This window comes from Thunnus albacares, chromosome 4, assembly GCF_914725855.1.
Source record: "Thunnus albacares chromosome 4, fThuAlb1.1, whole genome shotgun sequence".
Classification (NCBI taxonomy): domain Eukaryota; kingdom Metazoa; phylum Chordata; class Actinopteri; order Scombriformes; family Scombridae; genus Thunnus; species Thunnus albacares.
In genome coordinates, this window is record NC_058109.1 from 30216587 (window position 1) to 30233409 (window position 16823).

A 16823-nucleotide genomic window follows, 5' to 3' on the forward strand; every position below is an offset into this window, starting at 1 on the left:
GCATTGTTGACTTTCTCCAGGTAACCTAAATCCTGGGGAATGTTGTGAAATACACTTGCACTTACTTACTTGCTTACTTGCACTTACACTTGCCTTGCTGTTTTACCAAGAGTAAGATAAGAAAATTGATAATACTCTTCTGTCTATCTGTTACTGAGCTGGAGCTGGGAAGCTGTTAGCCTAGCTTAGCATAAGGACTGAAAGCAAGGAAAAGCAGCTAGCACGACTTACCTCCAAAGTTCAACATTACGCCTATCAGCACCTTTGTTGACTAATTAATATGGCTCATTTGTTTTATATACACACGATAGAAATGTAAAAAATAACAATTTGTTGTGTTAAGTGGAGTTTAGTGTTTGAGTTTTGTTGTCACAGAGAGATTGCCATGCTATAGCTCAAGACACCCTGCACAGAAGTATTTGTCGGATGGATAAACTGCTGTTCATCAAGAAAAAGGTACAGGCTAGTGCGTGATACCCCTCGCAACCACAAATTGTCATTTTTACATTTCTGTTTTTGTATGGATCATCAAACAAGATACAGCATAGTAAACTTTGGTGTCCTATGTCTATATAATGTATTCATCCTCTATATAATGTATTCTCATTAAACTGGAGAAAGTTCTCAGCCATTTGGAATTTAATGTACTTGTGAGCTTTGAGGTCTAGGCTGTAGAGGTAGGTTAATCTGGGTGGCTACAGTGTACCAGTGGAAAGAGATGTTAGATGTAGAAAAGAATGGGACCAAACATAGAGCCTTGGGGTACCCCACATCAGATGGGGGTTGAGGGTGAAGAGGACAGTGAAGGATCTGTTGGATTCATTTCTATTCAAGAACTGTATTGGTGATGTCAGGGAAGGACAGGGGTCATCTGTGTCAGTAATAACACAACACACAGTACATAAGTATGTAGACTCACAAAAGAGGTTTTTAGCTTCACTGGTGGAGGGGGGCAATGTGACCAAATACATATATTGCAACAAATATATTTTAGGTCTTTGCTGGTGGTATTGTGCATTTCTGGACCACACATTAATGGGTTAGATAATTAGGGAAAGGAAGCATTATCTGTACCATTCTGCATTAGACCCTGTAAATAACTCATTATCCTGGGAAGAGAACACAAGATGTTGCTTTGAATTGTCCTTTTGTGTGCAGACAACTGGCCTTGTAACGAGTTGCATCCTCACTTATCAACCAGCAAAATTAATTTTTATGCTTCACCCAGTTATGGAGCAGAGAGAGACAAGGAGGGGCAGGGGTCTCTTCAGTGAATCCTAAGTGAAGCAAAACACATCTGACAAGGCATATTTTCTTACTCCACAGTCTGTGCCAGGCATTATTGTTATTTGATGTGCTAAATAGTGATTTTTGTACTGTATGTGAGAGATTCTTTGCTGATAATTACATGTGAGGAAGAGTATCCCAAAACCTATATTTCAAAATATGGAAATCCTTTCAACAGTGAGTATGACTTTCAGACAAATTTAAACCTGTGTAGGAGTTTTATGTTGTTCAGCATTATGTCAGACCTCTTAAAATAGTTCAAAAAGTTGACAGAATTATGTTAATATACTGCCAAAAATAGGTTTAGAACTACTGCTGTGTTGTGAAATCCATTGTGAAGGTATTGAGCAGTCTCAACTCACGCAACTGGAGGAAGGTGATGAAACAGTCTGGAAAAGAAAGCCCCAATTTTAGAGTTAAGTTTCAAGATGGAAATGGCTGAATCATGACCCATGCTTCCTGTTTTCAGTGGCTGCAGTGGCTGTTCTACATTTACAATCTCGGAAAATTCAAGTTTCTAAAGAAAAACTGAGGTTAGTCCTTAGTCATATTTATCCATATGTTCCATGTGCATCTATCCACCTGCATGCTTGCAGTAGAGTCAGAGATCTTTGCTACACTTGAAAATCTGAAAATATAATTACATATTATATAATTATCTTTGAAAGAGGTCATCACCACCTTTATTGGGAATAAAACTGTCCATGAAGACAATATAGTACTGTAAAAATAACAACATTCTTATTTGAAAGAAAGTCATCTCTAGTCTGATCTCATTCAAAAATGTATACAATATATTCATTGAATGAGCAAGTCATGAGCAAGTCCCTAAAACTGAAACAAGACAACTCTCTATTGAAATTGAGTTGAACAAGGACACTGACCCTGTGGAATAAATATGACCGTTGCTTTCATGGTTCAGACCCTGGAAACAAACTTGTGTGTAAAGGCTCAATAGGCACAGAAGCACATCCACTGATAATATTTATTGTGCTTTTCATTTTCAAGTTACTCCAGAAAGAGCGGCTGTTCCTCACAATGATGTTATTTGAGCATAATAAAATGCTGTGATCATAAACTCTTTTATGGGTAGTTTGTAAATCAATAAAACAGACTGAAAAGGAAATGCTGAAACAGAGATGTGTATCTTTTCATGTGGTTTTGATACATTTAGTTTCAACTGATTAAAGTTACAGTAAATTAAATGGGCTTTCATGGAAGTGTATGCCTGCATAAATGGGCAAAACAAAGATGAAATATTTTGCTTTCGTGCTGGGAGTTAGATGAGAAGATTAGCTACAGCCAGCACCCGGAGAGTGGTACTGATCTCTTCTCATTGATGCATATTTCTACCATATTTCTAAGCATATTTCCCAAAATGTCAAACTATTGCTTTAAATGGATTACCCAAACTGTATTTTGTATTTTTGTGGGATTATAAAGCTTGTTTGAGTGTTGGAGTAAAATTTGAGTAAAATTATTTAAATCACAGCCAATACAGAATGTCAGATATTCAAACATCAATTTTCAGCTTATTTCCAGAGCTCTTTTTTGTCCAAAACAGTTTTGGTTCTTTTAGATACTCTTTATAAAGGCTCCTCAAAAAACTCCAAATAATAAGAATAAGAATAAGAATATTTATTTTTTTAAATTTATTAATTCATTAATTTTACCATTTTCTGTATCTGTCTTTCTTCCATTCTTAGGACTTTTCTCACTTTTCCCCAAATTGAAGACAGTGTATACAGTCATGATCCTGGAGGCATGGAGATAGTGTTCAGACCTTATAAAACCTCTTAGCTAAAATAATCTATAATCCACCACTCACTTAGCGCCACAGCAGCAGTGAATGAAGACAGTGTACTGTTGCAAAACTACAGATCTAGTCAACCTCCTTCCCTAAACCAACATGTTCAATCAATCCACAGAAGTCAAGACATCTGGTACTCGTCATTATGTTAACTTGGAAGTGATGCATTATTGTGTCACACCAGGAAGTCTTGAAATCCTAAAGCATTTTAAAAGGACCTAATTCCTCAAACAGCAGCAACAGTGAAGCGGGTACTCTTGAGTCACTGTCCAACATGAAAATAAAAAGGTAAGAATCCTCCGTTAACCCTTGCAAAATGATTTCTGTGTCTTTGTTGTCACAGATGCTGTTTTCTGTGTTTCCATATGCCTTTTTCCATGTTTAATGGTGTTTATGAGTGATTTGGTTAAGTGTCTCATGCTTGAGCTTGTAACATTTCCACATCCTAACAATTGGCAACACATCATCGGTGTGTCTGAGTAACACATGCACGCTAATCATATCCAGTGGCCTCTGTTAAAAGCCAACTGTAGAGAATTAGGTTTTCTGCGGTTTTCACAGAATCAATAGCCCATTGCTCGGAGACAGCATCTTAATTTCACAAACAAAAGTTAGTGGGACTGATTTTGCTGTAGACACAATGTATGGACTCATTAAAGCACAGCGTTTCAAAATGCATATGACATGATTGACACTATTAGTGGGTCAAGGCGTTGCTGTTCTATCAGGAAATGTCACTTGGGTGCAATAAATCAGTGTTCTGCCTGTTTAGGGAAAGCATGTGCAGTTAACAGTCAACAGTAGTACACTGAGTCATGCATAAGTGCAGCCACAAGTCTGTCAATTGGTTGCACATTCATTTCTTGTTTGGTTTATATACTGTAGATATTTTGAATTTTAAGTGACATTATTTGCGAATACAGCTGTGAGGAACAAACTAACCACAGTGGATATGTGTAGAACATGACTCATGCTATTTCTCTTTTTTTTTTTGGCTGGTTAATTGTGCTTGAGACAAGAAGGTTTTGTCATATATATATTGCATTTCTAACTTTATTAATGAATATAAATCAAATTAATATAAACAGTGTTTTTAACATCTTCCAGCCTAAACATCTTTAGGCTTCAGTATAACTGAACTATTGAATATTACAAGGTTCAAGGTCCCGTTAATACACACATGTATTCTCACTTTGGCTGCAATGTTTCTTGAAATTGCTAAAAATGTAAGTTGTGCAGTCTTAACTGTTGCAAATAAACTTACATAAACTATAGTAATACTATAGTACTACTACACTGCTATAAAGTATCCATTCTATAAAGTATACACTAATGTTAACACAATACAATAAATTAATAGTGATAAATTAATAATTTATAATTTTGCATTAAAAGTGAAATAAAACAACTTCCAGTGAATGGAACACAAATAAATTGAAAACATCACTAATTGCTGTTAAAATATGTCTTAACCATTTAATTCATTTCAGTTGTACACTGCAATTTGGGGAAACAGTGTCTATCAACACCACACTAAAAAATCAAACAATTTTAGTCCGTATATCTGGCAATTCTAAGCATACTTTACATGCAATTTTTCCAATGTTGGATGACTATAGCATGCAGTTGGAGTTTAGGTATATGATTATCACAGATTATGAGAAATAATGCATCAACTGTTTTGGACTCTTTGAAATGGCTTGAAATAAATTACTGGAGAAAAAATTCAGAAACAAACAAAACCCATTCAAAGCATTAAAGTCAAATTACATTTTGCTGATAGAACAGCTATTCCTCCAATACCTCATTAAGGACATTTAACCCACTTAGAATGACATGCACTAAAAACTACCAAAAGATATGCATCTGAAATTTAAGGGTTTAAAAATGCCTTTTTGGCCTCTTTGTGGATAATGGCTATGACCAATGTTGTGAGGTTAGCTGGATGTCCAACATTACATTTAATGTACTTTGACTTTTACCCATTGTCAACTTACATTCACTAGCCAGCAAAAAAACTTCAGTTTGAAAAAAACTAAATGCATTTTTTTATTGATAGTAATACAGTTTTGAATTTTTTTTAAAAATACTGTGAATCAATAATTCTAATAAACTGTGATGCTTTGTCAGTAGTGGAGCCTCTGCAATGACCCAATAAACAATGTCTGGATTTTAATTTGTGCTTCACTTCTATTATATGTTATACTGGGTACAGTATTAGACAGTATTAACAGTGGTTTCACTTTCACACAATTATGATTTAATCAATAGTAATAGTAAATGCATTAAAGGTTTTATTAATTTTTTTTCAGAAAACTATGAGCAAAATAACAGATTACTACCTTCATCAACCTTATAACCATTTAGAATTTTACATTTTTTCCCCTTTGACTTAATAACACACTGTTGCTTCAGGGTGTGGGAATGTTTATGATTTACAAGTTAAGTGGCACTTGTCATGAACAAGACATGAACAAGAATTTTCACAATTAGAGACAGAAGGTGCAGATGTCTGTGAATAATGAAAATATTCTTGTGTAAAAACAAAAACAAAAGAAAGATCTTTGAGTTTCTCTGCCTGAAGCACTGCCACTAGTCATGTTGAAGCGATAGCTTCAGACTGGGGCTAGATTTAACATGCCAGCCTAATTAGTGCGATTTATCACACAGCTGCACAGGCTGAGAGGATTTGAAGTGGTTTTATCAAAAGGATCATTTTCCCGGGGAATGCCTCATCCTGACAGCGTGTGCACTGCCAGATCCATTTCGGTTTGCGATGTCCGCTCAAATACGTTGCAGCTTTGAAAGGTTGAGGTGAGACTCGACAAGATAGAGGAAGAATAGCATTGAGTTATTGCTCAGTGTATTATTTGTACATGAGTAAATCTATGAAGTGATTAGATGCATAGTGTTTTTGTGGCTTAGACCACACAACAGACCACTTATTGCTAGTCTGGTGGCACATAATCCACACTAGTTTACCCCAAATCATACTGTGAGCTGGCAGAGTATGGAGGGTAAAATAAATTTTGGCTTGATAATCTGATTTGGTGTTTGATGGAGTGCTTATTATCAGGAAAAACAATTGATGTAATGCCACAGTTCAGCTATGGATTAGCTTTCCCTTTTTATTAAAACATGACACAAAAACACAAAAAAATTGTGACTTAAAGCTGCTATAATCGATATTTTTATATAACCAATCAAATGACTTTGTGTATGTGAAAGAAGTCGCTTGTAATGACAAACCCAAGAAAATTATCACCCCACTTTAGTTCCTGCCAGCACTAGCTCTAAGCATTTTGGCATCTTTCAGCTCAATGTTTTGGTTTCACGCCTACAACTTTAATGTTTTGGTCCAGTCAGACACAACAGGTGGCTGTTTCCAGCAAAAAAGCTCTAAAACATGAACTAACCTGCCCAGCATCAAATGGGAGACAAAGTTAGTGACTAGCTGGTGAACATGGTGGAGCATTTAGCAGCTAAAAACTGGAAGCTTATGTTGCTCTACATCCACAGAAGTTTAAATAAGCAACAAGTTCATCTGAAAAGGTAATAATATGTTTTGTGTTTATTGTTTCTGTGGCCAAAAAGATTCTTTAATGCAGGTTTAAAGAGACATGAAATAGATGTTTTGCATAAAATAGGACACATTTTCTATGCCAATACTTTTTATGTCATTTAACCTATTCAGTTAGAGCACAAGGCAACACTGTTGATGTTTAGTGCCCCTCTTGCATAACCTAAATGCATCTTTCACACTCACTCAAAGAACAATAACATATTCTCAGTAAAAGAATCTCTGGCTTCTCTCTCACTCAATCATCATATTGTATTGTTCTACAATACCTTATATTGCCTACTGACTCGGTTCAGAAAAATGCCATTGGTTGTGCAAATAAACACCAGCATGTTGTTTAGCCTGGTCTGTTAAACTACTCCCTCCTCTCTTTGCCCCTGGGTGGGCTGGGGTCTTCAATGCTCCTCCAGACCTGCATGACCTCCACTAGCTCCTCCAGAGTTCCCCCCCTCTACTGGCCGTGACGTCACAGGTCCAGCTTCGAGATCAGCCGGTGATTGCCCATCGCCAGGGTCGAGAGCACAGGGAGGACCGAGAGGAGAGGACCAGGAACCTCCTGCACCACAGCTCCCGCCACACCTCCTCTGTCCATGTCTCGCCTCCCCCCAGCCAGCCTGCTGTGAGCCTAACATCCATGGAAGTTCTTAAGGTAAGCCTACTATCACGCAGGTACACCTGTATCAGCCATGCAGCAAAAATGTAACAGAATTCCGGTGTATACTCTCCTGTGGAAGTGATTGACACTATTTGATTCTGCAATTCCATGTATTTTAAACTAGATTCTAAAAATGTAAATTACCAATTCAAAACAATTATGGACTTCAGAAATTCCTACGTCTGTTTCAGCTCCTGAGAGACAAGTACAGTTCTCTGAGAGTGGACTGTGTTAAGTCCATAGGGGGGATTATCTCTTGACAGAATTCCTGTTTCCAAACATTTGGCATTCAACACATTTAATCCTATTTGCTCCACTGCACTGACATATTTTCATTCATTTGATTCCTGGTATGAACAAATGCATCCTAAAACAATATAAAAGTGAGAAAATGTTTTTTAGAAGGCAAATGACTCTGGATATACACTGGGACTAAACAGATTTCAAAACTCTCAGATATTAAAATTGATATCTCTTAGAATCAAGATTAAAATGTCTCGACAACATATAATCTTCGCATTTTGTGGCATTACAAGATCAGGACCAGGTATTAGTTTTTAGCTAGTCAGGGAATTTCAAAGTGTAAAAGTTTATCCAAACTAACTGTGAAGGAAAATTCCAACTCTCAGACACTTGATATGTAGTAGTCTGCAACGGGTTTATTGATTTTCTGTGTCTATGAGTTATAAAAAAAAATCTTCTATCATTTCTGCCAATTATCACAGATATGCATGTGATATCATTAGGTCCAATAAGTTCTGCAGAATAAGTGAGACGCTTCTGCCGTTGCATGAGGGAGACATTCTTTTAAGGTCATGAATGACATCAGTTGTTGACTTGTGTGAAGTACCATTTTCGCCTTTTACGTATCAGTGTGTTTATTGATGGCAAAGTAATAATCCTTTAGCACTATACCACTGCGAGTTATTTCAGCATGAAAATCGAATCCTGCCACAGTGTAACTTGGCACGTGGCCGTCTATTTTCACGTGGTTTTGTGTCTGTGTGCAAAACAGAAAATCCTTTTATTGTTTTTTTTTTTTCTTGATAATAATATCACAGTGCCATGAGGTAATTTTGCTGAGGTTTTGATGGAAATAGAAATATGTTGTTTTCTCATCTGAAAGTTGTTCTACCAGATTGTTGCATTGATAATAGAGCTGGAAGACTGTGCAGGGAAGCAATCTGGAGGAACTTTCTCTCATACTGTATCATTTTTAGAGTGCAGAATCCAGAAAATGATCCCGACATTCTTGGGCAAACACTTTTTGACAGTTTGGTCCTAACCTGTCTGTGGATTATCAAAGACCCCTCCAAAGCCATGCAAGCAAGGCAAAATTAGCTTAGAGGTACCAGGCAGGGCTGCTGGACCGTGAAAGTGAAAACATAAAGCTCAGATGAGGTTGTCTAAAAGGGGAGGGGGCCCTTAATTAGCCAGGTTACCTCTGACCCCTGTGAGAATCAAGTAAAAGAAAAAAAAAAAAAAAAACGGTTCATGGATCAAGACAAAGGCAGGCAGAGTTTTATCACACACTCAACTCACAAGTCAGCGATGAATGCTTATAATTAGGTTCAATCTTGAGTTCATTTAAGAAGTAATGTATACTGCCAAAATGATCACTATTTGAACTAGTGAAATCCAAGACCCTCACTAGTTAACTAGTCTATTTTGACCTTACTAGTTAACTAAGCTGAAAAGACCCCAACTAGTGTAACTAGTGGACATTTTGGCTCCTACTAGTTAACTAGTTACAACCACTTTCTCTTACTAGTGAACTAGTTAGGTTCAGAAAGAGTCACTAGTGACACCGATGTTTTCCTCACTAGTCAACTAGTGGAAGACATTTTGTCTGACTAGCCAGACTCTGTACTGAACATGCAAAGACTTTGACTGAACATGTTTATCATTTTTCTTACACGTTTAACTAGTTGAGGTTCGCTCGACACTAGTGAGCGACTGTGCACAACTAGTGAGACATTTGTTTGACATCTTGGGCTTTTTCTCACTCTAGTTGATGTTTTCATCTTACTAGTTCGACAAAACTGGTCACTAGTCGACATGTGCATGCCACTAGTTAACTAGTGAAGTGCTGCAACTGTCATACATGTTAAATAGTGAAATTTTATCACATCATGAGTTGAACTTTGAATGACAAACGCTGCACTACAGTACATCGCATTGATAGTGACAGTCAAATATCCAGTGTTCATAGAAATAACTCAACTAGGAGTGAACTCAAATATAAGTAGATAATATGATTCAAAAATGTAACTGAAACATATTAGGGGGTTTCCACATACTGTAGAACTTCTAGTATCTAGGGTAAAGAACTATCAGAGAGCAATAACTACCTCAGAATACAAAACTACTGGTTGAGGTTAAGTAAGATATTATTTTGTACACTGGTATCTTCTTTGTGCTTCCACAGTTCATTCTTGCCTGTGTGCTGTTCTCCTTGGAGTTAAACTGTGCATTCATCGTGCCTTCTCAGATTTTATCAGTGTTGTTATAGAACAATGAATGTAGTACAGCTTCACCAGTGGTATTGAGTTTAGCTCTGCATGAAAAAATCCTCAGTTGATCAATAAAGAAATAACTGTACCGTAAAATGTTGACTTAACATATGAAAATATGATATGATCAATGAGAATCAGTTTGATATACAGAAAATAGTATCTATGCCATTTTTAGCATTATAGTTGTTTCCAGACACTTAAAGCTGCACCAATCAATATTTTTATAGGAACAATGGAAAAAATGATGTGAAATGTGAAAGAGCTCACTCATAGTGACAAACCTAATGAGAATTATCACTCATCTCTGCAGTTCCTCTCTGTTCTATGGAGCATTTCATCTTTCAGGTCATTGTTTTGGTTTAGTGGCCCACAACTTTACTCACTGCAGTGTTTCCCCTAGGTTGACTGGGGCAGCGGGGTGGGGGTTTGGGGGTTGATCAAAACTCAGGAGACACTCAGCAGCCAGACATTTCTCTGTTTAGGAGCAGCTGAGATTGACACTAAAATGAGAATAGCCGGTCCACCTTAAAGGTAAGTCCACCTTAAGTGAGCCTGGTCAGGTTAGGCTAAACCATTCTTGCTAACTTCAGGGCTAACCCCCTTCACTTATTCCACAGTTGGGGAAACAATAGCCAAGACTTTTCTTGGTCTTAAGAAGCAGCAGCATTTATTAACTGACACACTGTAGTCTGTACTGTACATTTACTGCTAGAATGACAACTTACTGCTAACCTTTTCCTCTGCTCCGCTTGTATTCACCGTCACTTTTCTGCCGCTCACTCTCTGCACTCGCTCAACCACACACTCACTACGCACACACATTACACACTGCCCTACTCCTTAAAGCAGCTACACTACTCTTATAACAGTACCTTTCAGATAGATGTCTTTGAAGAATGAGGAGAAGGAGGAAGACTCAAAACAATTCCACGGTAATGTAGGGTGTTGTGCTTGCACAGTGTGCGAGTGAAAATCATTAGTAGTCCACTGATATTCATGATTGTGTGAAATTTTAGCAGCGGCACTAATTCTGCAGTGGTGGTGCATTGCTGCAGAATGAATACAGTGGAAACACTGCACTGTTGTGGTGTTTGCAGTGAATATACTCATGAATATACTATAATAACAACCATTACTAACTAGCAGGTGAACATAGTGGAGCATTTCGCAGCTAAAGAGCCTGAATATTTTTCTCAGGAGTTGGTGGAGACTGTGGCTGTAGCCAGGGCAAATTTTTAACCAAGGTCCACTATAGTGGCTGCTGTGAGGAGAAACTGTTACAATTTATTCCTGCAGTCTAGAGCAGCATCTTCCATCTATTCTTAAATACACATTTAATCCATTTAATCGGATTCTCTGCTCTCTATATCCTCATCCTCTGTCTCCTCTTTCTTCTCTCACTCCTTCACTTTCTGACACTAAAGGTTTTTGGGCAGAGAAGGGATTTTGTTGGCTGTAATCCCTCAAATGCTTCAATAAAGCAAATAATAAATCCAAATACAAGCAAAATATATTACAGTAAAATGTAATGTGTTAAGTTCAGCGAATATCAAATTGGCTTAAAAATGTTTAGCATTCTTCAATAATAACTTCACACTAATGACAATATAAGCAGGGTAGCAATATTATTTGATTACTTAAAAAGTAACGCGGGAGACACTGTTGTGTTTTTGAATTAAAGTTGAATTCTATGGTCTCTAGAAAAAACCTTATGAATCATATTCATGGTACTATTTCAATTACAATTATTACATTGACAAAAAGAGAGGACTTGGGATATTATCACTGTGGTGCTGGAACGATGAAACGTCATTGTTTTCTCATTTGTCATTATTTTAATGAACAAGAAACTAACTAAGCCAAATGCTACAATCATATCTGACTGATTGACAACAGGTAGGGATCAAAAAACAACAGGTAAAGAACAGGTAAAGAGACAGTGTGGTACATCATTAAACATCCAGTGAAATGTGCTAAAAAATTTCTTATTTCTTAATGACCATTAAACAATAGAGACCGGAGCCAAAGTATCAAAATTTAACAGAATTGATTTTCTTGTACAAGAAGGAGCGTTTCACAATGCAACACACAGGATGAGGTTACAAAGACAAATATAATGCTGAACTTCCTTTAACCTTAGCTGATAAGTCTGCTGATGTTGCAGAGTTGCAGTACAAGACAGGAACAATTCATCATGATCTAGATAAAATAGTAACACTCATACACAGTGTAATCATAATTTCTATAACAAAATGAAAAATACATTTTTCCAGTTTTAATCCTGTGTCCCTGTAACATGTCAAAAATCAGTATCAGAGTATTTTTACATCAAAATCTGTTTTTTCTCTTCTTGTAAAACAGTTTCAATTGTTTGATAACTCATCCTGCACATTGGGGTGTTTACAAAAGTTCATCCAATCAAGTGTGATTTTAAGCAAGTAGATAGCCACACCAGTCATATAAAACTTCTCATCTGTAGTAGCTAATAGAGCAATATGGAGAAAGATAGGAAGAGATGTGTGTTTGGATATCAGTGTGCAAAAACTTTGTTTTCATTTCCAAAACAATGTGGCTGAGGTTTCCCTCGTCATCCTCCTGATCTAACAACAGGTGAAGGAGGTTTTTGTGGAGCCAACAGTCTTCTGTAGCTGTTTCTCTCTGCAGCTCTGTATTGCACTAAGCTCTGTAAGCCCCACCCACTTTTTAGCAGTCCAATCAAATGCAAAGGTGCAAATTTGCAAATTGATTTAAATCCCTCTTGGTACATCGCTCAAATATTTGTTGTTTGTTTCACTGTACAGAAGCTAAAGATGCTCTCACTCCCATTTCACTGGGACTTTAACTAACACTCTCCACTGCAGCAGATACCTGTATGAGTTGGTTTTATTTCCCCAAACTTTCATATTGTGTTTCAATGCGTTTTTTTTACCATGATTAATGCGAGCTGAAATATCTTCTATGAATGCTAATGTTGCTCCATATCTGCTGGAGTCTGTAAAAAGGCAACTGTTCGCTAACAAGTTAACTGCTTGTTGCACTGCCACCAAGTGGTCAAGATGTCAATTAATGCAGGCTTGACAAAATTAGTCCCTTAAAGTGCAGTACCACTGACGGTCACTCGATGCTGGCCCCAAAACAACCTTGGCTCCAATAGACTCCCATTAAAAAAGTGTTAACTTCTCTCGTGAGATACTCGATAAATTTTTTCAACGAGTCATTATGGTCTCAATCTCTAAATTTGGGCCCTCTAATAAGTATGCTGGCGGTCATTTAGGAAATTATTGCTCTGTTAACAAGATATAAAGACAAATAGTAGCTTTGATGTCTGCTGTGTGGGCATTGATTGACAGCTGTGATTGACAGTTCACTCCCCGACTCCAGAACTTGCACTGATTCGCACTATTGTCGCAATATATCTGTTACTCCATAAAAATACCTGCCTTGTCAGCTAGATGATGTTAGCACAAGTCTGCACCACTTGGTGTTCCTGGTAAGTTAGTGTTAGTTTTGGTCCAAGGGAGCAAGCTGCGTTTCCAGAGTGTGAAAGAAAACACCCCGCACTCCTTATTTAGAAGTCCCTGACTCTAAATTGAAAAAACAGTGCAGACCATAAGCAGCACTTCTGGGCTTCAAACCAGCTCCAATGCAAACCAGTGGGTGACATCACGCCTTGCTAAGTCCATCTTTATATACAGTCTATGGTGGTACTACAATTTGTGGTGTACTTCAGTAGTATTCGTTCTTGATATGATGATGATGTGATGATATGGTTTGAATGTTAATTCCTTTTTTTTGTTTTCACATTTTTCATTATCATTTTAATTCTCTGTACATAGCACAACCCCTGTATTCCGTCATTTCAGTCATCACACATGTAAACTCGTATACTATATATTTAAACATAATTTTAATAATGTTCTTTACTGTCGTTATGAGTTCTTTTCACAGTGGCAGCATGTAATTAAGTAAAGTTAACTATTACGGTGATGTTATACAACAAATGACAGATAATGATTGTGAAGCTGCATATGTAATCTCCTGTGGTAATGAAGGAGTTAGTGTCTTGTTTACTCTGTATTTCTGATTCTTATTTATGTGTATACATTGATCTACCTAAGAAATTTCATGCTGAATTGGGGCTTTGAATTTATTTAAGAATGGGATCAAAGACAGTCATATATTAATTGATGGCCCCGAAAAGCCCTGACTTTTAAAAATCATCAGATTCAACTCCACGTGCAGACATTCGTGGTTTACACTGACCTTTTCCTCAAACTCCAGGCACATTGAGCTGAATAATGCTACATCTTTGTGCTCTTTGATTTTCAGGGTAGACTCTGAGGTCTCAAACTTAGCTGAAGCCGAGCTAAGAGAGCCTTTTGTTTGTTGAACTCGTCAGACCTACAGCTCTGTTCTCAATTTCTAGTATCCACTTGATTCTTCAAGATAGCGTTTTCAAAGAGAGGGACATGTCTGCACAAGTTTTAAAATCCACCGCAAGAATTTTCCAGCAGCTTTTTTTTCACTATGTAAAATTTGATATATTTTTAAGCACCACACTTCATCTGTAAAATATTATAGGTTGACTGGTGGATTTGGTGACCTTTGCCCTTGCTGCTCGTTGTGAACATGTCGTAACTTGTTTGAATCATTTTACTGTTTCCCTTTGTTGCAACAAGCTTAGCTGATAGATTGCATAGCCCCGCACCAGGCATGAAAACGAGGCTCTGTGTGTTTATATAGCTGCTAAATTAAGCTCCATGGTTTGTCATTTAAGCAAGTGCATGTTCCTAATCCCACACAGACTGGACAATGTGTCTCATTCTTGGAAGAGGATGTTACATTCTTGCTAATGTTACCCTGTAGCCATAGGCTAAGCAGCAGAGAAGACATCTCTTTGTCCCAAACTCCTCCTCTTGATGAAATGGCTTGTCTCAGTGGCTGCTATTTGCTGTTGAGCAGTGGTTCCCAACCTGGGGGTCGGGAAGCTTTTTTTCTAATTTCTGCTTTATTTCTTGTGGATTTCTTTATTTTACCTCCTCAAGCCTCTTAAAGTTATTCAGATAAAACAAAATAAGTCCTCTTTCTAGAGCTGCAAGGTTAGTCGATTAATCCATTAGTTGATCAACAGAAGAGTAATCAGCAACTGTTTTGATAACTGAATAATTGTTTTAGTCATTTTTCAAGTAAAAAAAAATAAGCTCAAACATGATGATTTATTGCTTTTCTTTGTTGAACATGATGATAAACTGAATATCTATGGGTTTTGGACTGTTAGACAAAATTAGACATTTGAATATGTAACCTTGGACTGTGGGGAACTTAAATAGATATTTTTCACTATTTTCTGACATTAATTAACCGATGAATCAAGACAATAATCGGTAACTTAACTGGTACACAATGCAACATGTGACGAGAGGTCCCAGGTAGACCAGGTAGAAAATCTACCTCCTCGAGGCTATGGCGGAACTTAGCACATAACACTTTGGACCTATGGGTGTTCAATGCCTTCACTGGTGTCAGAGAGTTAAATGTCCTGGAGAATAAACATTTTGTACATCAAATGAGCAAGTGAAAGACTGTTAGAAGAGCATTATTTTAGCTTGAACCTTAAGAAGAAGAAAGGAGTACAACCTACTGTAAAAATAATGAGATGGCTACTGACAGAAATGTTTGAGTTGCAAGCCATTAAACAAAGAATTCATTCAGTGTTGTATAAAAAGAAAATGTTGTACAAAAGCTAACAATCTCTGGTTAGCTAATGTGTCTCCAACAGCATTTGAAGGCAGCGTCTGTTTTCTAATGGGTTCAGCAATATAGAACATTTCTTAAATAATGCAATCATCACTTGGCATTGCTGTTAGTTCACTGTTGAGGAAGCTCTGGTCTTCTTTTCAGGCATGGCGACACTTAATCTAACAATGTCAGCAGCTTGGTATCACTGGTTAATTCCTTTTAAGTAAGCAAGGATATTATTTTATGTTTTTATTACATATATGTTAGCGAATACAGCATGATATGGAGCTGTAGTAAATTATGGGCTATGAACAAATAAGAGCATGACTGATATCCACACACACATTTCTTATGATATAGCTTTCTACTACACCCATGTGCTAGCAGATAAGTGCAGGTTTAAATAATTGCCATAGCAATCCCTGTGAAAAGGTTGCTCCTCTCCCTTTTCACTAGGCCCTGGTTCCCAACATTATTAAGTCACTAATTTCAGTCCAATGTTTATGTTGATTTATCAGTCACGTTACGCAAATAATGGAATATGGGTTTTGGTTGAATAGTGTGTGTTTCACAATGTTATGTTTTGTTGAAGGTCTTCAGTCTTGCTGTGATTATGTTTTGAGTTTTGTTTTTTTAATGATCAAATGTTTTGGGTTTTTTAACATTTTCTCAAAGGGGAGCAAGGAAATTACAACCAATACACATAAAATACAGAGGATATACAGTATTTGGATTTGATTTTACCCCGCTCTCCCTGCAAACCCTACCAGTGGCGACCCCCCCCCTTACCTTATTATATGCTCCTTCCTATTGTGTAAAAGTTCTCTCACTTGCACCATGCATTTAAGCCACCGAGATAATGATCAGATCAAGACAGGTGTTTAGCTATTGTGTACATGTAAGTGTGTGAGGAGGTTGCCAGTGGACAGCCAGCATCTTCTTAGCTGTGGTCAGGCCTGCTACCAATACGCATTTCCCAGGATATGACAGCTGAAAATCATTTAATAGCATGGCCGTAGGTGAATGTGGTACTACAGTTCCCAACATATCTGACAGTGTGGACGACACCTGACTCCAAAAAACCACCACAACACTACACTCCCAAAACATATGTGTAAAAGAACCTATGTGTCCATCATCAGAGGTCACACAGTGGGGAAGGAATAATCTTCATTGTGTGACACTTTTTTGGAGGAAGGTAAGCCCTATGGATAACGTTCAAGTGGATCTGTTGAT

At 37.3% G+C, this 16823-nt stretch overlaps 1 long non-coding RNA gene across 1 annotated transcript; it reads left to right on the forward strand.

Annotated features, from left to right (window-relative positions):
- Window positions 1–3615: 3615 nt before the first annotated feature.
- LOC122981549 lies at window positions 3616–13181 on the forward strand. Its single transcript, XR_006403263.1, has 3 exons — window positions 3616–3626; window positions 4329–4330; window positions 13063–13181. It is a non-coding gene; the product is annotated as an uncharacterized LOC122981549 (long non-coding RNA).
- The last annotated feature ends 3642 nt before the right edge of the window (window positions 13182–16823 follow it).